Here is a 23,647-nt window from a genome sequence, read left to right as displayed (position 1 = left end):
AAAGATGCATATGCATTAATGGTCTCATTATCTTTGGATACACTAAAGTCTTGTGATTCTAAAGGGTTGCTTGATGTAAAGAAATGGCGACAAATGAAGGACATGATGTGCTTAAGACATGATGTTCTATGTCTCAAGTCACATCCACTCTTGAGGATTCCATGTGTTGAGGATTGGGAATATATTGTTAGAGAAGCACATTGCAAGGAAGGCAGTGCTATTCATAAGGATCTAACATCTACACTTGATACCTTGAGGTCAACTTGGTGTATTGATGTCAAGCGTGGTGGGATCCCCATGTCCTACATCAAAGAATATGTATTGTCATGTGGATGTGGCCGTCAAAGGAAAGTTAATGTTGCTCCTCAACGATCCTTTGACCTAAACAATACTCCATCGTACGAAATACATACAACAAGGGCCGATGTGGATGTGCAACTAGAGTATCTTATGGTTGAGCACAAAGCAAAGTTGATTATGGCACGATCAACAAGGAAACATCGCCTATCAAGTATTACAATTGATTACTTGTGTCATAGGGGTGGGGAGCCAGAACGCAGCGGAAAAATACGAAGATTGAGAACATCAAAGAAGTGTGGATGTCCATTCAAAGTGCAAGTACAAATGGCTACAGATGGAGATGAGGTCACTATATACATTCATCCCATTCATGATGGCCATGTTCCAGGAAGTAGGAGTGACCTCTACCACCTTCCAGTTCATCCGCTTGTTCTAGAGTGTTGCAAACATGATTTACTTGATATTGGAAGTTCTCGACATGTTGCTCAAATGTCAATCTCAAAAGAAAATTATCACATGGAGAATGCTTCTATGCTTGATCGCACTATCTACCGCTTTTTTATGATACCAAGGGAGGTTCAACTTCTATCATTTCAAAAACGCATTGAAGGTATCATGTGGTATACCTTGTTTGTTTTTCTAATTGTTACCATATACATGTGGTAGTGATGTGTGTGAACACACTAGGACCGCCGGGGCATTTTTTCCCTCTTTAGGAGGTGTTTTCCCCCGTGCATTGTATATACGCCCATCACTCTAGGGCTATCTATCTTTCCATTGCACACTAAGTAACACACTCTCTATTGTGTGCCTTCATCTTCCTTCGTCTTCTCCAAGTTGTGTGTGTTTCTTTGCAACCCTAATTCCAACAATTGGTATCAGAGCAGGTCACGTCCTCTCGGGCTTAGTCGCCAGCTGCTCCAGCACACGCCTGCTCACTTTCTCCGATTTCAGTGAGCTTTGGCGAGCGTTCGCAGGTCGCATTTTTTTTTGGGATTGCTCGAAGAGCTCGGTCTGCTCAGAATTTTGATTTGGGCTCATTTCGGCCTCCGTTTCCACTACATGCAGTACTGCACAGGCTATTTCGTCATTTTGTGCAGAATTTTTGTCACTGCTGTTTTCTGCATAACAGGTGCCTTATAGTCTTCTACAGTTTGTGCTATATAGCAAAAGTTATTCCCGCTCCGTTTCTCCTATTTTCGGGTAGTTTTCACATTAGGTGCAGCATTTACCATGGCTGACAACAACAACACAGATGTGTTCAAGATGTTTGCTGCTGAGAACAGGTTGGATGGGGACAACTACCCTATGCGGGCTTATATGATGCAACATGTTCTTGTGTCAAAGGGTGTCTGGAACATTGTGCAGGGCATTGATGTACATCCTGGTTCTGAGGATGTAGGCGATGTTGAGGATGTTGCAGGTCTTGTTGCAAGGATTGCGGCTGTTAGAGTTGTTTTGCCTATAGCAGAACAAGCTCGTTGGGATGTTAAGGATGTCCTTGCTAGTGTCAACGATATCAATGAGCAGCTTATTTCTGCAGGTGAAGTCATTTCAGATAGTTCCCTTGTGTAGACTGTTCTTGATGCCTTACCAGATTCCTACCAGACTTTTGCTAGTACTTGGAGGCTTATGACCCAAGGAAATCCTGAAGTTGTCAAGTTTGATGCATTATGCACATTGTTGTTGCAAGAGTCACTTTTCAGAAAAAACAGGACTAGGTAGCGTGCAGTTGAACATGCTTTTATTGCTTCTCAAAGAAAGGGTGGTAACAGTAATGCAGCCACTTCTTATGGTTCTGCTGCGAGTGGCAAAAATTATGTTCCTAATGCTTCTGCTGGCAGCACTTCGTCTGGCAATTCTGGTGATAAGGGCAAAAATAAGATGCATTGCCATTATTGTAAAGCCAATGATCACTTGATCAAGTAGTGTCCTAAGTTGAAGGCCAAAGAGGCTAAGAAGAAAGAGGGTGGTTCCACTGCAAATGCTGGTTCCACTACAAATGCAGCCATTGTTGACTGACAAGCATGCATCATGGACAGCAAGATTGTAAGTGCACTTTGCGCTAAACGCCCATTCTGCATCAACATCAGCAACACAGTCTCCTTTCAGGCTCTCGCCATGCATCTTATGCATCATATTGTTATGCTTTGGCTGTGTCTAGCTTACATGATGTTGAGGAGCCTCTGACTTTTGATGAAGCACAAAATTCAAAAAATTGGATGGCTGCCATGCAATCAGAATATGATGCACTTATAGAAAATGACACATGGACTTTATGTGATTTGCCTCCTGGCAAAAAGGCCATTGGTACGAAGTGGGTTTACAAGTTGAAACGCAAGCCGGATGGTGAGATCGATCGCCATAAGGCTCGACTTGTTGCAAAGGGTTATGCACAGCAAAAAGGCATAGATCATGAAGAGACTTTTGCTCCCACTTGTCGTATGACTACTGTGCGTTTTCTATGTGCATTGGCAGCTCATTTTGGTTGGGATGTACATCAATCAGACATTGTTACTGCTTTCTTGAATGGTGACATATTTGAGGAAGTTTATGTAACGCAGCCTCGCGGTTTTGTCATAAAAGGACAAGAGGACAAAGTGTGCAAATGTAACAAGGCTTTGTATGGGTTGAAGCAATCTCCTCGTGCTTGGTATGAGAAAGCTGACACTCATTTGGTTAAACAAGGCTTTCGTAATAGTCCAACAGAAAGCACATTGTATGTAAAGCGTGAGGGTGATGTACTTCTCATTGTGGTTCTTTATGTTGATGATTTGCTGATCACTGGACCAAACAAGAGACATATTGCTGAATTTAAGGCTGATTTGAATGCTACTTTCAAGATGAAATATTTGGGGTTGCTGCATCATTATTTGGGTATACAGTTTAAGCAGTGTGATGGTGGTATTGCCTTGTGTTAGAAAAGTTACATAGAGACATTGCTATGTAAGTTTGGACTTGAGGATTGCAAACCTATTGCCACTCCCATGGAAACAGGTTTGAAGTTGAGTCTACATGATGTTGGTGATCCTGATGATGTCACTCTTTACCAAACTGTTGTTGGCTGCCTCATTTATGTATGCAACACGAGGCCGGATATTCAGTTTGCAGTCTCACAGGTCAGCAGATTTATGCATAGCCCAGGGTCTAAGCATTGGCAGGCTGTCAAGAGGATTTTCCGCTACCTTAGTGGCACTTTACATCTTGGCTTGTTTTATCCCAAGGGGGGATCATTGCCGCCAGACTTACATGCTTTTTCGGACTCAGATTGGGCTGGTTGTTTTGACACGCGAGTGTCCACAAGTGGTTTTTGTTACATGCTTGGCAGTTCATGTATATCATGGTTGAGCAAGAAGCAACCTACTGTGGCCACTTCAAGTTGTGAGGCTGAGTACAGGGCAGTCTTCACAGCTACGGTTAAGTGTGTATGGCTCAAACGCCTTATGGTTGATTTGGGTGTTGGATAGGACACTGCCAACACTATCTACACTGACAGTCAGAGCGCATTGGCAGTTGCGAGGAACCCAGTTTTTCATGCTCGCACAAAGCACATTGAGGTGCATTACCACTATGTCAGGGAGAGGCTCTCAGCAAGAGAGATCAGCTTGGCTTATGTGCCAACACAGGACAACCTTGCAGATCTTTTCACAAAGGCATTGTCTCGTGAGAAGCTTGAAGCTTTCCGCAAAGCTTTGGGCTTACTCCCCTTTGTGGACTGATCCTGTCCTCAGGGCATGGCAGTTCCCTTTACTCATGTGCCAGCTCTCGTTCACCGCATCACTCCAGGGGGGATTTGTTACCATATACATGTGGTAGTGATGTGTGTGAACACACTAGGACCGCCGGGGCATTTTTCCCCTCTTTAGGAGGTTTTTTCCCCTGTGCATTGTATATACGCCCATCACTCTAGGGCTATCTATCGTTCATTGCACACTAAGTAACACACTCTCTATTGTGTGCCTTGAGCTTCCTTCGTCTTCTCCAAGCTGTGTGTGTTTCTCTGCAACCCTAATTCCAACACTAATGCGGTGTAGTGTCTTTTTAACCACAACATTTTTTTGCAGGGGGATCCTTAATGATGATTGGACAACCATGTATGGAGAAGTTATTGCATTACAAAAACAACATAAGGTTGGAAACTCTCTCTTGAAAGCATGATGGTGCTAACAAGTTCTTATTTGAAAATTTGGCACTTGTCATGCTTCTAGGTTGTATACTTTCAACCATACTGCAATCCAAACGCAAAAGAGCCAAAGGATAAGCCATTTATTGTAGTATTTCAAGATGATTGGATGTTAGATATGGCTAAGCGCTTTTTTAGAAACAACTCTTGGGCAATAGATAGCACTTTCAAGACAAATGTATACGGTCTATTTGCAGCCGTGCTACCGAATCAACTTGGCCAAGGGATCCCTATATGGCTTATGTTGTGCACCCAAGATGCGGGATGACATCATGACTTTATTGCCTTGGAGATTACTCTACGAACAGTGCTTTCAAGAATGGGTAACATCCGACCCAACGCTTTGGCCATTGATAAGTCACCGCAAGAGTTGGAGGCATCTCTCAAAGTAGTCAATGAAGATCCTTTTTGTTGGAAGACAACATTGGAAGGATCCTCTTGCCAAATTGCATGTCATATCATTTTATGTTGGTTCCATGCAAAGAAGGCATGGGTCGATAATCTTCTCCCCCAAGTTTCCAAGGAGGTTAAACGTGAGCTCTACATGGACCCTAACGTGGTGCGATATGTCACCAATGGGTGGTGTGGACGCTTTTGCGCGTGGAGAGTGCGGTGGCCTAAGTTTGGAAGGCTCTTTCCCCATTGAAATGTTGACACTACAAACCTAGTGGAGCGCTTATGGAAGTACATCAAATACACTCTTCTCGAGGCGCGTATAAACCGATCCATAGTGGACCTTATACATGCACTCTTTGGTGATTCAAAGAGTGGGGCCCGCATGGGTGGTACATTGTTGAAGTTCTTCATGCAAAAACAAGAAATAGGTTTGCTCCATCTTATGTTCATTAATTTTTATTGACATTTGTGTATTCAAGTTGCACGACCATGCTTGTTGTATATGCAGTTGATTTCGGATGGTTCGGAGTTCAAGGCTCCTCACATAAGCACACCAACAAGCTACGAGAAGGGGAAAGGATTTTGCAAAGACATGCACTTGACACCTCTAGCCTTCAAGTTGTCAATGAAATCCTCTTATAATTTAAGTTGCAAAGCTCTAGTATACCCACTCAATGGTACAATGTTAGCTTGCAAGCTAACTATTGTGATTGTCCTGATTGGTCCTCCTCAGAATCTAAACATCTTTACGGTGTACGATTGATTGTCACACACCATTTCCAACACCTGAGTTCCATTCTACCGATTGTGGACAAGGCACATGAAATGATGGAAGGGGCCCAACATGATGATTGCAACAAGTCTAACATCGAAGAAGAAGTGGCCAAGGGTATCCAAGAACTCCAAGGACTTAATTCTCTCAATAGAGCAAGACCTATCATGTAGGAGTGTTAAAGAGATGGAGACTATGGTGCATCAAGTGGGGGTTGCAAGAGAGTCTATTAGATCATTAGTCAGTCCAAAGGAGATCAATTTGCCGGCAAGAGGAGGTATCCTCCAGGTCCAAGAGCACGTAACGCAAACACGCCTTGGACATGGAAGGCCAAGCTTGGGACAATTGGAAGCTCAAGTGTTGGATCTTACCCAACCAAGCAAGCCCACCCGCCAAATTGGAAAACTTAGAAGAAAGCATCAACGTGGTCGCAACCGCATCCAATTTGATGAGCGTCCACAAATTTTTTGTTCGCATTGTTGTACAAAAACTCTTTTGGTGGACCCTGATAGTACCTCTTCCTGCCATACATGTAATGCATTACTCCCTTTATCAACACGCCACAGCGGAATACAAAATGTAGAAAGTTTAGTTGGACAGCACGTCCAAGTTTGTGATGACACAAGGAGCTTCCGTGCAACCATCTTATCATGCGAACATGCGGACGCTCTTGATGCTGATCGCACATTTATCCTTGTCCCCTTAGAAGGAGGCATGTTTAGAGCCCAAGCCTCTTCAATGAGACTTTTGTTGATGTACACACAAAACCCATCAATCCAATTGGAGCTTATGTAGAAGTATTCATTTTAGTGACAATATTTTGTGTAATTATATGTTGACCCTTGTCACCTTAATGATGCAGAATAGGTTCTATTTGGTGTAGATGTTATATATGTCTTTACCATATGATTTAGTGCTCCCCTTCTCAAATTCACAACCCATTCAACCCGAATTTACAAAAAAAACAGAATGCATCTTGTTTACAGCCCGAATTTACGACCCAAAATACCCGAATTTACAAAAAAAACAAAATGTACCTTGCTTACAACCCGAATTTACAACCATCATACCCGAATTTACAAAAAAAAAAAAAAGCATCCAACCCATAACCAAAACCGCCGTAACCACAACCATATCCTAAACCGGCATAAACCATTAGCATAACCATGAAGAAACTGACTAAATCGTAACCACTCCAGCATAACCATAACCATAACCAAACCGAAATAAGCCATAAACCATAAAAAAGCCGGCACAACCATAACCATAACCACACCGGTATAAACCATAAACAAACCGGCACAACCATAACCATAACCAAACTGGTATAAACCATAAACAAACCGGCATAACCCTAACCATAACCAAACCGGCATAAACCATAAACAAACTGACATAACCATAACCATAAACACACTGGCATAACCATAACCGTCCATAGCTTGGAACCATAACTAAACCGGCATAAACCATAAACAAACTGATATAACCATAACCATAAACAAACCGGCATAACCATAACCGTCCATAAACTGGCATAACCATAACCATAACCAAACCGGCATATACCATGACCATAACCAAACCGGCATAACCATAACCATAAACACACCAGCATAAACCAACCCTAAATCGGCATAACCATAACCATAACCACACTGGCATAACCATAACCATAATCAAATCGGTATAAACCATAAACAAACTGGTATAACCATAACCATAACAAAACCGGTATAAACCATAAACAAATCGGCATAACCATAACCATAACCAACCCGAAATGAGCATAACCATAAAGAAACCGGCATAACCATAACCATAGCCAAACCAATATAAACCATAAACAAACCGGCATAACTATAACCATAACCAAACCGAAATAAGCATAACCATAAAGAAATCGGCATAACCATAACCATAAACACACCGTCATAACAATAACCATAACCAAACCGGCATAAACCATAACCAAACCGACATAACCACAACCATAACCATGTCTGCATAGAGAGTAAAGGTGGTTACAAAAAATTGTGATAGCAAAGATCACGATGTTCGAAATACCAAAAATCGTGATAGCAAAGATCACTATGTTCAAAATACCAAAAATTTTGATAGCAAAGATCACTATGTTCAAAACATCACTACATTGACGATGTGTTGTCCACATTACTTTCTTGAGCCCAAGAACCAAATGCGCTCTTCATTGCCTCCACTTGCTCGTGTGCAAACCAAGTTTTCGTGAACTGCAAGCAAGGCAATGTTTTAGTACAAGGACATTCATACTAGACATAGTTAATTGTAAACATCATTAGCATGACAATATTACCGGGTTTTGTTATGGCATGCCATCCATGATAGCCACAAGTAAAAGCTTTATGACGAACATAATATAAAACCCGCAATCTTTGGTGTTTGATTGTGTGGACATCTACATCAAGCTATTTGAAACATAATCAAAAGCATTATTCTTGGCATAATTCAAATATAACCACATTGCTTACTACCATTGTTTGCACGTGACAATCCTCGGGGTGACTAAGCTCCATTCTTAGTTGCGGATGTGTCGCATAAGCTGAAAAAGCAAAACTCTACGCTCGCAAAAAAAAAAAACAACGTACGAGAAGCCATGAATAAACATAAGATGAGCTCAATACATAAAACAAGGTCATCTGCATCATACCTCTTGACAGGCGAGATGTATCGATTGACTGAGCGTAATGAGAGCGAGTCAATGAAGAGAATTGCGCTCTTGTCCTTTGGTAGATGTCTAATCAGGCACAAGTGGCAATTGAAGAACAAAACTAATGTCCAATGATCCCTAGAACCAATAAAAATTGTATAACATTGCGTAGAAAGCCCAATACCAAAACGGAAATAAGCTTGGAGAAGCAATCAAAAATGACTTACTCGTCAACAACAGGAAATAATGTAAACACTCGTGTAGAAAGATCAACTCGACCATAGTAATTACGAATCGCTCTTTAAGTAGGAGTGGTTTGCATAAATGAATACCACAAGGTATCAACAAACCACACTTGATGTAAAGCCTTGTCATCAAGAGTGTCCTCAAACCATCTAACGTAAACAAAAGCCCCAATTACACTTCAAAAACAAAGTAACCCTGTGAAATATATAGAAATAGATATGTAAGAGAGGTCTCACAATACAAATAGATCCATAGTACCAGAAGAAGCTTTTTTTGTTGCTATGTTCCTTGCAAGATTTGAATCGTAGTGAACCTCGAGCCCATACAACTCGGAATAAATGGACAATCTTTTTCGTAGATGACCTATGCGAATATCATGCTCATAATAACCGTATTCAAAGAAGACAGCAAATCAATTTTGAGATTAATTCTAGTTTCAAACCTTGTATTTTTTGCGGGTGAAAGCCCCATGGACGGCGACGGAGAAGAAACATCGATATGTATCTTACTCTCACCCATCTTTCGAACTTTTAACTATTTTATGACCTCCATTGAGGATGTTAAAATAAACAAAAAGGCATGTTTTCAAAGTAAATTACAAGCTCGAGCATTACCTTTTCCACCCTCTCCGGTGGCTTGTCACAACCACCCATGACTTTTTGTGAAGCCTTTGTTGGCGAGCAAATATTGCTCATACATAGCAACTATAACAAAACAATGCAATGATCTCATATATAATTGATAAAAAACACCGTGATTTGACGTATTTGTTAAAACAATGCGCATCATACCGGAGTAATGACATTGTCCGAATCCATGGAGCCATCGTTGTTTTTTTCTTGGTCACTAGAGCCCTCCTCTTTATAATCTTCTTCAACCCCTTTATACTTTCTTGACTATTTTCGGTGTTGTGAACGTCAGCAAGTTAGTAAAATCATCGTTCTAAAGGTGCGTAGTACAAGACATGAAACGAAAAATAACCAAAGAAAAAAACAAAATAGTGTTATACCATTTCATTGTATCCTTTTGCAATCCTTTCTTGCATTTTGGCAATCCGCTTCGGCATGCCTTTCTCCCACTCCGCCATTTCTTCTTCTAGATATTGCACTCTCCATTCCTCGTAAGGCATTTTGTCATTAAGAGAACTAAAAATCCATCTCCTATCTGCCCTATCTTCTAAATCTTTTCGATGTTTTTGTCCTGCGAGCTTCACACGCGTTTCGATGCTTTGAAATCGTGTTTTTGCTTGTCCATGAGACTGTGATTCGATTGGCAATGGGATGCATTGGTTATCCTTGGGTCTTCCTATGGCTCTATGAGGAATGTCGATTGTGAGGCCATGCTTCTCTTGGATATGTCGAATGATTTCGACACTTTTTCCCATGCTTTACCCCATTGTGGACAATCCTCCGTTACACAACAATAACGCACAAGGATACCATCTTTACCTCTAACATCCTCAATGTAATAAGGGGACACCTATGCAAGACAACGTGCTCTCTCTCTCTCTCTCTCTCTCTCTCTCTCTCTACATTCATCAAATGTAGAGCTTACCATTATCAATAAATGACCCTTGTTTTGGGCACAAGCTTCTCTGCTAGATGAAGCTCCATTGACCCCTTTGCCATGACGCTTCCCACATGCGTCTCTCGTCTTATCTCTCTTTTTTGCCATTGCATATGATCCCTCCTAATCTACAATACAAGATATGAACGAAAATAGCTAAGAACATCATTAAGAACAAAAGATATGCACAAACACAAAGGAGAAGTATGGCCAATGTACCTAGTTCAAAAGCGCAATTCGGGCATGTCATTCATCTTCAACGCCAACAACGATCGAGCATCGATTGAAAGATTGGCATGTGCGTATCTCCCTCGAACCTTTGACTGACGGACGTACGACCCGATTGTAGCACGCGTGTGTGTGTGTGTGTGTGTGTGTGTGTGTGTGTGTGTGTGTGTGAGAGAGAGAGAGAGAGAGAGAGAGAGAGAGAGAGAGAGAGAGAGAGAGAGAGAGGCTTCAATGTGATAAGGTGTAGAACGGACATAGCTTCAAAACCCTGCCCATGCTTGTAAATTCGGCCATCATGGCTCGAAGCACCACGGCTCGTGGAAATGGCAGCACCCCAGCTCGTGGCCTTCACTATCACACGTAGCATTCCCGGATTCAACAGCGCGCACCCTTCCCCTCCTCATGTAGCAGGCCCGGATTCAGCAGCGCGCGCCCTCTCACTCAGCCTCTCTCGCCCTGCGTGCAGGTTAACTCCGCCCCACCCTCGCTCTGTATTCAAATCAGGCCCAATATTCCACTCTTTGGAAAATAAGTAAATTCGGGCAGCCTCGTCTTGTAAATTCGGGTGCAGATCTACGGCCCATGTGAATCATGTCATTGATCCCACTTGAACCGCCCATGCCATATAGTGAGGAGGGTGTCCCACCCCACAAGTGGGCACCTCTATTTATCTTGGAGTTGGACAATTGTATGATGCCATCCCCACCCACATGGCATAATCTTGTCTCATCTTTGCAGAGGAGTTGTGCCACTTCATGGCGGGGAACTTGTACTAGTCGACCTCTCCACTTGGCGCTACCAAGGGCCTAATTCCATCCCCTAGAACACCTCCTTATCTCACCATTCCTCCCACTCCTCTTACGCCTCTCAATGTGAAGTTGTAGAACATCAAGCCCAAGTAGAGTTGTTCACTTGATCAAAGCCGTAGTCTCGGTGAATCCTGATTCCCCATTGTCTCCTTCATTCCTTATTTTCATGAGCGGTGCACATCATTGAGACTTGCAGCATGCTACTGGGCCACACACACACACACACACACGTTCCTTTTTGGCACAGTCACCTGCTGATTGGTAATTGGGAGCTTCACAAATCTTGAGCTTCTAAGTACAAAAGAAGGCCACTTTGCCACCCTTGGTCATTCCTTTTTAGTCAAGTATCATGTTGAGTACATACATGAGTTGTTGGGCGATGAACAACAGCCCAGTGTGGTCGCCACATATCCAAAAAGAGTTGCAAACCACATTGTTCAGTGCTAAATTAGTGGAAACCAGTGTGTGGTGGGTAGAGGACGATGACTACTGTTAGGACAAGGGTAGGACCAGTCACGGCCAAGGGCCAGGATGGACATGCAGTCAAGGGGGTCCCTATATTTAGTAGGCCAAGGGCCTATATAGGGAATGGCTGGGTGGAGATTAGCATGTTCAGTCCCCATGCCCTTTCACTAGTATCAGAGCGAGGTGGAGGAGGGGACTATGGAGGAAGGGGGAGCTTGGCATGCTTTTGCAAGGCTTTGCATGCTCTCTCTCTCTCTCTCTCTCTCTCTCTCTCTCTCTCTCTCTCTCTCTCTCTCTCTCTCTCTCTCTCTCTCTCTCTCTCTCTCTCTCTCTCTCTCTCTCTCTCTCTCTCTCTCTCTCGCGCAGACTTCCATGGAGACGGGTGGGAAAGATTCCTTGGAGGGAGGAGCAACCAAGGGGGCCATGGACAGGCGCCCTAAGCAAGAGGATCCCGGAGTCAAAGTCCGTGTGCAGGCAAGCTTGCCAAGGAGTTGGCACCGTGGGCAGTAGCCCTTGTCGAAGGGGAGGTCAAGAGCCGACCTCAAAGAAATTACCTGCAGCTTCTATCTACGAGGTTGTAGAGACCATGGGAGAAAAACTCGTCACCTGGCCAAAGATCGGGAGGCAACAGGCAATATGCTATGTCCCTCTCTCGACGGCGCTGCAGAGACAGAGCCCGCCATCGATGCTTCCTTGCTTTTCCCCCCCCCCCCCCCATTTGGTGTCCGCCCATAGTCAAAAGGGTGGCAAAGGCCTTAAGGGGCCTATCCCACAGCTATAGCAGTTGAACATGGGAAGCTTGCAAAGTGCCGACATGGAGCGCATGTAGGGTGCGTGGTGTCGACGACCATCTGAACTTGCATCTCAAAATTTTGCAATAGCATGCAGACTTTCCTCAATGCTTCATGCAAGGGCTTCTCGATCTCTCAAGGAGAAAAGAATTTGCATTAGAGGAAAGCAGTAGTGATGTACTCAACATTGAGTTCAAGGGAAGCAGTAGAAGCATGGAAAATTTGGAAGCTTTGCGGAAGTAGGACATCTCCGCAGCAGATGCATGGAAAATCTGGAAGCTTTGTGGAAGTAGGACATCTCTGGACAACTCAATAGATGGGGGTACGACTGCAAGGCTAGTCCGAGAAACTTTGAAAAAGTTGGGGCAAGTACCAAGCTCCAACAAGCATGAAATCCAAGTAACTTCTTTTATTTGTTCATCTGTTGTTTTCAATCATCGTTTATGCAGATTGATAATAAAGGCCAGATACGGGTGGCATGCGGCTTGTATTCTACGGGAGAAAGGCTCCGTACAAGGGTGTTAATGAGCAAGGCTTGTGTAGTCCAAGGTGTACTTAATGAGCACGGTTTCTCAGTGCTCAAATTTGATGCCACTCCATAGACAATTGGTAGTGTTTTGGACTCTCAAGGAAATTAGCATATCATGTTGCTCGACTTGATGCAGGGGGCAAGTTGCTCGGCATGGAAGACTCCTTGTCACTATTTCCAGTAGCTGCTAGCGAATGTTTGCCACACAGTATTAGTTCATTCCAATTGAAATTGTTCAATAACGTCGATTCTTTTTCTCATGCTCTCTATATGTCAATAGCCGCATCAGTTGGCTATTATAACTAACAAATTTTGGTGAAGCAAGGCTTCAATTTAGGGATCTTGCATTGTGGCTTATCCCGTTTGGCATCTACTTTAAGCATCCAAAATTGGGAAGGAATAGGAAATGTGTTTGCGGGTTATTTCATATTGCAGGTTATTTCATTATGTACCAGACGGGTGTATAGGATATATGACGGCGTCTGTGCAGATATGGCTATAAGCCATTTTGGAATGAGTTTTTCCTTCCAAATTTCATGACAACTGGTTGTAGCAACAACGACCAGGTTAGCCAAGTTTAAGTCCTTGACTTGTTCCAAATTTTCATCATCAATAAACAACCCCACCCTAACGAGTCTGTACCTAGAAGTGATCAATGTTTTACCTTCTATTGCCATTCAGACGTTTCAACAAGGCTTGCAAAAGATTGCAACTGGAAGTATTTAGTTTCTTTTAAGAACTATTTACATTCTTTTTTTTTGTGTGCTACGCGCATCACATTTGCCATAAGTATTGGCAAAGATCACCATGGATATACATGTTCGGATCTGTTTCTTGCTAAATGCATGCACACTAGGTTTCATGGGCCCTAGTGTTTAGCAAAGGCTGATTTGGAACAACATGCATATTCCTCAGGTTGTTGCTTATGAAGCATTTTGCACTCTATGTGCACTATCTCTATGAGATTACTTTTGGGTCTACTAATCACCAATAGAGGTCATGGCTCGGTTTGGGTGTTTGTGGATTTTTCAAGTTAACCACAACGGTTATTCCGGACATTGTTGATTCCTCAACAATGTTATACGCTATTGTGATTCCTTGTTTACCAGTCATCTGGGAAGACTGTCTATAAACCGTGGGGGAAACACACCTCAGTATTATCAGTATCCAAGGGGATTGGCAAATTACAAAGTGTAACCTTGGGCTAAAAGGATATGCAAAGTGCGTACGTTAGCACCAAGCAATCCAATTAATAAGCATTTATTGCTCTTCTTGGAGTTTACTTACTATCAGTTAACGCATGTTGCGACTAGGTAGTCTCTTCATGAATAAGTCAGGTTCTCAACCTTGAACACTCGTTAGGGTGGGGTTTTTTACTGATGATGAAAATTGGGAACAAGTCAAGGACTTAAACTTGACTGATGAGTTATGTAAGCAAGTTACTTTCATGGAAAGTGACAAGAAGTACTCTTTTTGGTACATCTTTGTTGTGATAAACTCGTTTACCATGCTCATGAGCGTTCTAAATGGAGTCTACACACCATGTTTGGACAGGAACCGGTACCATCAGATGGTTACAAATGAACAACAATGTAGAAAATCAAGATGCTACTCTTAGTTTCATTGAACCTCCTACTGAACCGGGTTCCACTCAAATGAACCGTTGGATCCATGAGGGATGTTACGGTAGAAGAAATTAGTGTTCTTATGAAGATACCATCACTTGTGTTTTCGCGGACGAAAACGCTTCTCCAAGGGGGGAGTAATGTCAGGACAAGGGTAGGACCAATCACGGCCAAGGGCCAGGATGGACATGCAGTCAACAGGGTCCCTATATTTAGCAGGCCAAGGGCCTATATAGGGCATGGCTGGGTGGAGATTAACATGTTCAGTCCCCATGCCCTTTCAACTGCTAGCTAGGTCAAGGCCCTACTATTAGGAAGGAGGACAAAGGTGGTGTGCAGGTGTTCTAACACTCGAAGGGACGTTGGAGACGATGGTGAGGTGTTGGCAACATAACACAGAGGTCATAGAGGCCCTATTGTTTGAAAGGAGGAAAGAGGTGCACTATGCCTTGGGCTATGAGGGTGCCAACGCACTATTTCCAATCATCTTGAGGAGGCAAGGGAGTGTTGATGAGAGAGAGAGAGAGAGAGAGAGAGAGAGAGAGAAGAGATCACTGATCGATTGGCATCCTAAGCTGAGTTGAGCTGAGAGAGAGAGAGAGAGAGAGAGAGAGAGAGAGAGAGAGAGAGAGAGAGAGAGAGATCTGATGAGAATGAGAGGGAGAGGGAGAGGGAGAGGGAGGCCCTATATCTAGATCAAACCTCTAAACACCAAGAGATGAGGACAGTATAATCTCTCTCTCCCCCATGCAACAACCTCTAGAAAACCCATTTGCATCGAATGAAGTTGGAAAAGTTTGCATGTGACCTACTGGCATAAATAGGCAAGCGCTTTGAGAATCAATGTGAATGTTCACATGCTACGTGAAGTAGATTTCCTTGCGCCGTAGATGAGGCAACAACCCATCTATGCCACTTTGTGTTGTGCCATCAATCAACGCTCAACCATTTTCCCTTGACAATACTTTCGTTTTTGTGCTGTTTCTCTCAAGCTCTCCACTACTGCAAAACCATAGCTCCATCTCCAAACTCTACCTCAACAACACCTCCATCATCCTCGTGTGCCCTTTAGTGTTGCTTGCATCAAGCACAAGGTTGCTTGCAACAACCTTGTGCTTCCCAACAAGGCTAAACAACCGTCGTCCACCTCCTTTGAGCACCACATTTATAGATCTTTGACATCCTCCTCCAACTCGACTTAAACCACTACGAACTCCAAATTGACCAATGGTGATAATATTGTGTTTTTGGTATCCAATACAAGGGATGGGTGTGCATTTGAATAGGACCCCTTGCCAAGCCTTCATAAGGAAATCTTGGCCTATTTTTTGTAGGAGTAAATTGTTTGGTTTGTTATAATAAGAACATAATAAGTCTTGTTTGGAGGTCTATGGAACGTAGGCTTGTCCTTGAAGGGTTGCTTGGCTACTATGGTTCTAGGTTTCCATATATGTCCCTCGAGGATGTGGTTGAAGGGAATTTGGAGTTTAAAGCCCCCTTCAAATAGCTATATGAAGAGTGTGCTTTGTATGTGTACCGAGAGAGAAAGGGGAGGGGGAGTGTATGCAAACAAAGTCCCCTATTTGATATAGTGCCCATCTCATTCCCTCCTCCTATTTTATTAAAATCTTACATACCTACTCACATCTGCACATTGAATCATGAAAAGGAGACTCATGAGTCATCTATTATATATAATAACTTTGATGTAGATGGACATATTTAGGCAAGCCTCGTGATTTCATCACTTGTTGCTAATGAAAAAGGAAATATTTTTAAATAATTTTTTATTTTTTGAATAAATTTTTTATTTTTAAAAATTGTTTAATTTTTTTGGTGCATGAAGTGAGTGGTATTTAATTAACACTACAACATGTTACGCGTTTTTCGATGCACCATATTTTGACGTACCGTATCTTTCTAGGAACATTTCGACGGCATATCGCTCATCGATATACGTGTCGATACAGATGTGGTAATACACGTGGCAATGCCTGTCGAAAGTCGAGTATTTCCACGCGTATTTCCACGTGTATATCGACGCAAAAAAATTGGGGAAAAAAAACCAAATTCGCGCGTAGACGATCAGTTTCGCCTCGAGCGCGCACACAGATCTGGCCTTTGGAAACCTGCAACACATGTATTATTGATCTCTCCCCCCCCCCCCCCCCCCCCCCCCCCCCCCCCCCCCCCCTCTCTCTCTCTCTCAAGCTACATCGTGTGTGTGTGTGTAGGAAAGAGAGAGAGCAAGACAGAGAGAGAGAGAGAGGTGTGTGTATGTGTGTAGGAAAGAGAGAGAGAGAGAGAGAGAGAGAGAGAGAGAGAGAGAGAGAGAGAGAGAAACGTGTGTGTGTGTGTGTAGAGGAGAAGGAAGGGGGGAGAGAGAGAGAGAGAGAGAGAGAGAGAGAGAGAGAAATGTGTGTGTAGGAAATCAAAGAGAGAGAGAGAGAGAGAGAGAAATGTGTGTGTGTGTGTAAGAAACTAAAGAGAGAGAGAGAGAGAGAAATGTGTGTGTGTGTATTAGGAAATTAAAGAGAGAAAGAGAGAGAGAAATGTGTGTGTGTGTGTGTGTAAGAAATTAAAAAGAGAGAGAGAGAGAGAGAGAGAGAGAGAGAGAGAGAGAGAGAGAAATAGAGAGTGATAAATATAAATATAAATATAAATAAATAAATAAATAAATATATATATATAGAGAGAGAGAGAGAGATAAATATAGAGAGAGAGCCAGAGATAGAGGTAGAGAAAGAGAGAGAATTAACTAGAGATAACTACGGAGATGGAGAGAGAGAGAGAGAGAGAGAGAGAGAGAGAGAGAGAGTAGATAGAGAAAGTCGACGTGAAAGAGTTAGCTTGTCTGACCAATTGTGTGAAAAGGACAGAAACTCTCTCTATCTCTCTCTCTCTCCCTCTAGAAGAAACTATGGAACTAAAAGAGGCAAAGAGGTTTTGCCCGCTACATGCATTGTCATGTACACCAGGGAGAGCACGTATGTGTCTACCCATATAGGATTTGACCAATAAAGATGAGATTTTGACCCGGTGGTCCGGATCTCCGTACACCTCTGGACCGAGGTGTGCGGAGATTGGGCAAGGCTAGAGAACGCGAGGTAGTTTACATTGTGAGGAGTATATATATTGAAACAACATTCATAATCATTGTAGATGGCAATGTCATCAATTGACATGGAGGAAAAGATTGCATGCTTGTGCACGCTCTGCAAGTATCAAATCATGCGCAAGCGTAGGATATGTAATGAGCATGTGCACAAGTACAGAGAGTTTGCTAGAGAAACCGTACAGAATCTACGATATGACTCCTACGGAATGGGCATTGATTTTCACGACATAACACCTACATTTGAGAGAAAGAGAAAAAGGATTATGCGTGAAGGTCCGACCAATCTAGAGCCAAGGATGGAAGCAGAGGAGGGCTTACAGACAGAAGACGACGGCATGGAGGAGATGTTGGATGCCTTCTTCCAGACAAGCGAGGAGAACGCTAACGAAGCAGCACCAGAAGACATGTGCCTATCTCTTGAAGACATGTTGAGAAAGTTGGCACGTTAACCAATCTATGAAGGCGCCAAAATATCTATGCTTTGTACTTGTCTGTCGTTTTTGAATCTGCAGTCAGTGTACGTGACGATCAACTGTCAAGACTGAAATCGCATGACTGGCATAAGTTCTTGCAATTTATTCTTTCAATTACGATCAAGGGATGTTTAACGGAGGAAGTGCGGTCTTGCATATACAAGATTTCAGAGCTAGTGCGGTAGATCTCTTCCAAGAAGATACGAGAGGAATCCATTGCAGTTGCAAGGGCTAACTCCATTGAGGCAGTTTGCATGATTGAGAAGTATGTACCCACGAGCTGCCTAACTATCCAAATGCACTTGCTCGTCCATGTAGTAGATGAGGTTGCAGTGGGTTTCAGGTACAGTCCACAGCCGTTGGATGTTCTTTCTAGAGCGATTCATGAAAACACTTAAGGGTTTTGTTCGCCAAAAAGCGCGTCTAGAGGGGAGCATGGCAGAAGGATGGCTAGTGCAAGAGTCTCTTGTATTGACGACCGAATTTCTATCCGTTTCTGACCCAGAAATGACTCGACTATGGAGCGATGAGGAGGATGCAAGATTGGTGGGAGAGGAGCCGCAGGGGCAAGGGGTGCCAAAGAAAATGGACGACGCCAAGCGAGAAAAGATCATGAAGTTATGTATACTAAATTCAGAGCCGATGCAAAAATGGCTTGAAAGGTACGAAGAAGAGAAAGAGAGACGCAAGAAGGAGCGACACGATTTCAGGCGAAGCCGAACGACTAGAGGCTTACCCTTGCCAGACTGTCTCGCTCCTCTACCTGAATTCCCTACAATGGCATGGTTGGACAAGACAGTGACAGCGCTCGACAGATCGGAAAACCCATATCTCCAGAAGAGGAAGAGCTGGCTATTGGATGTGACTGGAGGTATCATACATACATGGCACTGTGGTCGCATGAAAAGCATTTCAGAACACAACAAATTAACAGCAGAAGAAACACGTTTGACAGTGGGGTAATGGTTAGTTTCATGCAAAAGAGCAGGGCCAATGCCAGAGACACAAATGAGAGCACTAGCAACCTAGATTACTGTGGTTTGGTGTTAGATATCTTGAAAGTCAGTTTCAGACGGCTTGAGATGTTTTTGTTGGATTTGAAGTGGTTCAAGGTGATTACTTTTGGTCATAATGCAACGGTATGCAGAGATGGAAACAAGCTTGTGTAGATAGATTCAACAAAGGTTTGGACAGATGTGAGCGACACGTTTGCTCTCCCCAAACATTGTGAGCAAGTGGTCTTTGTACCGGACCCTCGAGAGCGACAATGGTGGTTTGTGGTTCAGGTTGCTCCAAGAAATAAACAAGTATTTGAAGGGCAAGAGCTCCTGGCGGAAAGTCGGCCAGACGATGCAGATACTACTGTGACATTAGCTGAGATGGACGAAGGTATGGCAGAGGAAGCTGACAGATATACGAGGGATGACGCAGACGAGGCAGATATGACACTTGTAGATGAAGATGCAATGGATGAAGACAATCCGCCAGAACGAGTTGGGGCAGAGTTATGTCTGCAGTTAGAGATAGACGATGATACGGTGCAAGATCTTATCGATGATGCCTCACTTGTGGAGGCCTGTAAGTGTTTGTGTGAAGACGTTGATTTAAAATTAAGCTCTTTCTTAATTTATTAAAGAAAGGTGTTCTAATGCTTTCTTTTACTTTCTTTGTGCAGGACTTTAGTATGGCAGACCAATCGCCAGATTCTGCTTCTATGAGTGCGGATGCATTTATGGGCTTCATCACACGGATGACACCCAGCCAGTTGGCAGATGCGTCTCAGTATTGGACAGCCAGAGGCACGGGTACCACGCCTCCGGGCTTCACACCGGAGGATCCGACGCCTATGGGGGGGAGGCCTATGGAGGGGGGACACCTATGGGTATGATGCGTGCGAGGTCTCCCATCACGGTCGCTTCGACACCTAGGGGTATGGCAGAGGTGGGTACGTCAGCATCTCCGCAGCACAAGAGCACTTGTCGATCTCGGCGATCGTCAAGTGGAGGTGGTGGTTGCTGTGGAGGAGGGTCCACAGGTGCTTCGACCCCTCCTCGCTCACGACCCCCGTCCTACCCAGGCACACCTCTCGACACACCTCTTAGCACACCTCGGACACCTTGGGGGACACACGAGCCTAGTGCCTCCAAGTTCTATACTGTACGGGCAGATGGACAGGTTGACATGGATAGAGTCAGGACTTGATGAGACAGCGGGTTCGCCAGCTCGGGGAGCTGCAGTTTTCTACCACCATTATGATGTCTTGGCCTGATCAGGATCGCAACAAAGTCAATTATATAGTGGAGACCATCATGAGAGAGTATCAGCTTGCTCTGGGTTCAGAGGAGCTTCCGAGGAGGTGGATCAAGAATGTTGCACGGGACATCGTGAAACATCGTCGAGATGCAGCTCGTCGGGCTTTCAGGTAGGGCTCGTCGAAGCCTTCGAGCATCTCACACGAGACGTGGCAGCAGATCAGGGAGGATGAGCAGACAACGGACACGAGGTTTAGACAGCAGCGTCAGGCCGAGAGGTACGTAGCATGACCAGGGGCACACCTCATCTTGGCAACGGAGGCTTCGACACCTTTCGCTATGAGTTTGTGAGTTTCCAATCCAATCCTAGCTATGGCGTTTTAAAAAAAAAAAACGATGAATCATGTATTCTTAATTACCTTGGTTTTTGTATAAACGCAGAATCTTGCAATGCATCATGTCCCGACACGCCAGGAGGAGACAGATAAATATCGAAGAGGCATTTATGAAGTATTGGATGATCTTGCTACCGCCGCAGGAGAGCCTGTAGACTGGGAGACCTTAGAGTCTCGCTGATCGATTGAGGTGAGACGTTTGATTGAGACAAATAATATGTGTGAGTTGACTTAATTAATTAAGTATATGTGAAGTAATATCATACTAATTTTGTGACTTGTCCCTTTATGTGCAGGTTGTGACGCACGAGTCATCAGTGGATTTCTATATATGTTTTGTGAGACACAGACACATCTCTGTGTTTCTTTCTTGTATAGACATGGTTATGGTTATTTTTTTTATTGTTTATGGACGTTATGGTTATGGTTATTGTTTTGTTTATGGTTATGTTTAACTTTATGGTTATGGTTATGGTTATTGTTTTGTTTATGGTTATGGTTTTGATCAATATGGTTATGGTTATTGTTTTGCACAAAGTTTGTGATATATGAAGTTCGTTATGGTTATGGTTTTGCACAAAGTTCGTTTCATTTCTTACATCAAGTTGTGCCTTAAATCTCATGTGAGATCTGACATGGATATCATGTAGGAGGCGTATACATATGGTTTTTTTTTTTTTGAAAAGTTTATGTTAAAACGAAGGGAACTCTGTCGAAATTTCTGCGGGAGCACGGTTGATTTTGGTGCTGCTCGCTTTCTTGGGCAGAGGACAGGCCGCTTGGCTGTGGCTGTGTCCATCTTTTCACTTAGGCTGCTTGTCCTCTGCCCAAGATTTTTTTTTCTGATATGGTCGTCGAAATATGCATCGATATCGATGTCAAAATACGCGTCAAAAACAGGTGCCTTTCGACACAGATATCGACGCGTATTTCGACGATATCACAGGGACAAAGATTTTGACGCAGTTTTCGACGGCTCGCGTCGAAATCTACGTCGAAGGCACCTATTTTTGTTGTAGTGTAATATAAAAAATTTTATTGGTGGGATGGGATATGAGTCCTCGATAAAAGCAATGAAGCCAGTTTCCATTGTGAATAAGATCTTATACATCAAATATATCAAGTAGGGTGGTTGTTTAAGGGGTATCTAGGAAGGTCCGGGTTTCAAGGAGAAGAAGGAGAAGGAAAATATTAATTTTTAAAAAATGTGTTTCTCCTTGTCATGGCTTTGTTTGTTGCGCACCAAAATGTTTATCTCTCTCTCTCTCTCTCTCTCTATCTGTGTGTGTGTGTGTGTGTGTGTGTGTGTTTGTCCTTGTGTTCGCAGTGGCCTATCCTCGTCTATAAGTGTCATGGTAGGAGACAAGTATCAACGGCTGGGTCTATTCGGCCGTTGATCCATCTCAATGGGAAATAAAACAAATAGAGCTTCCTACATCGCCTCAAGCCCTCGAACCCACGACCTCCCACTCCATAGGCTCGTTCCCTGTCCACTTGCAGTGACGCACGTCGTTTCTCATATGAAAAACCTAGAGATATAAAACGTTGCTCGCGTCGTCGATAAATCACCCTTACTGTCGATACATCGTCTCTCACCCCATGTCACTTATAGACAAGGGCGGCCTATGGAGTCTTTCTCGTCACATGCGGTATGCCTGGTGAGAAACACCGCGAGTGGTGTGAGTCTTTCTTCCTTTGCATAGACATCTGACACTGTTTTCCTCTGTAGCAAACCTCCTTTACTCATTTGGGCCGCCCAAGGTGATCTAGGGTTCAATTACAAAGGATTAAGGGAGGGTGCCCATGGGCCAATGCCCCCCTTCTAACTTCTCTAACAACTTGACTACAAATCTAGGGTAAGTATTGAAGTCAGAGGGTAGCAAGCTATGGCAATGGTTGAAATACAAGATCTCTACACTTTTTGAAAATACAAAATTTGTGCAAATTTTAAAAATTTCGAAGATAAATTTTTTCAAGAGTATACCTTTCATCAAGAGTATTGGAGGACAATTACCAACTATTCAAGACGGAAGTTGCAAAGAGTTGTACCATATTAATTGGCGGTGCTAGCAACATTGTGTTGCTATCATTGTGTTGCTATCTCTGAATTGATAGTTCAGATGTCAAAATTTGACGCGGTTATTTTTTGACAGGCATTTATAAAGCGGCAAAGTTCAAGTTGGGACGACGCCAAAGTTAAACATCAAACATCGACGATTCTCTACGACTTGGTGGAATCAAATTAGCAAGGCTAATTAATTTTGATTGCGGTGGTTTATGGTCAAATTTAATATGTTTCTAGTAGGCGGCACTTTCTCTATGGTACATCTTTTCTCTTGTTTGCACAACTCGTAATCTCCATGGATTCGGTGACATGCATCATACATTTTATTTTGAAAATCCTACACAAGTTCCATCTATTGATGCCCCACGATTAGCTACTCTCATGGAGGATACTCATGTGACAATGAGGTTGGATGATAGCTACAAATTGATTGACATACAAAAGTTTAGAGCACTCCAAACACGCATGACTACTTTAGAGTCTAATTTTGTAAAGTTGAATGAGAATGTCACCAAATTTTTTGATATGTTTGTGTACTTCATGCAGCAATCGACCAAGGGCCAAGTCAATGAGCAAACTCAAGCATCTGCATCCCCCAGCTTGGCGGGAGCACACCTAGTTTATAGGAGCAAGGCTCCAATCTTGAGTGGTTGCACCTTCTCTCTCAAAAAGAGGTGGATGACTTGTTAAAGATGTTGGGGGGGTAAAGCCCAATGTGCGCACCTGAGTGTTGGGCAGCCGAAGACTA

General features: G+C 43.3%; 1 pseudogene; it reads right to left on the bottom strand.

The window, feature by feature from the left end:
* Positions 1-7,798: 7,798 nt before the first annotated feature.
* Positions 7,799-9,282, bottom strand: LOC147432827 (uncharacterized; annotated as a pseudogene).
* Between the last annotated feature and the right edge of the window lie 14,365 nt (positions 9,283-23,647).

This window comes from Adiantum capillus-veneris, chromosome 20 (assembly GCF_014529385.1).
Source record: "Adiantum capillus-veneris isolate H3 chromosome 20, ASM1452938v2, whole genome shotgun sequence".
In the NCBI taxonomy this organism is placed as follows: Eukaryota; Viridiplantae; Streptophyta; class Polypodiopsida; order Polypodiales; family Pteridaceae; genus Adiantum; species Adiantum capillus-veneris.
The sequence above is the reverse complement of the archived record's forward strand: the minus strand, read 5'-3'. Positions and strand labels throughout refer to the sequence as shown.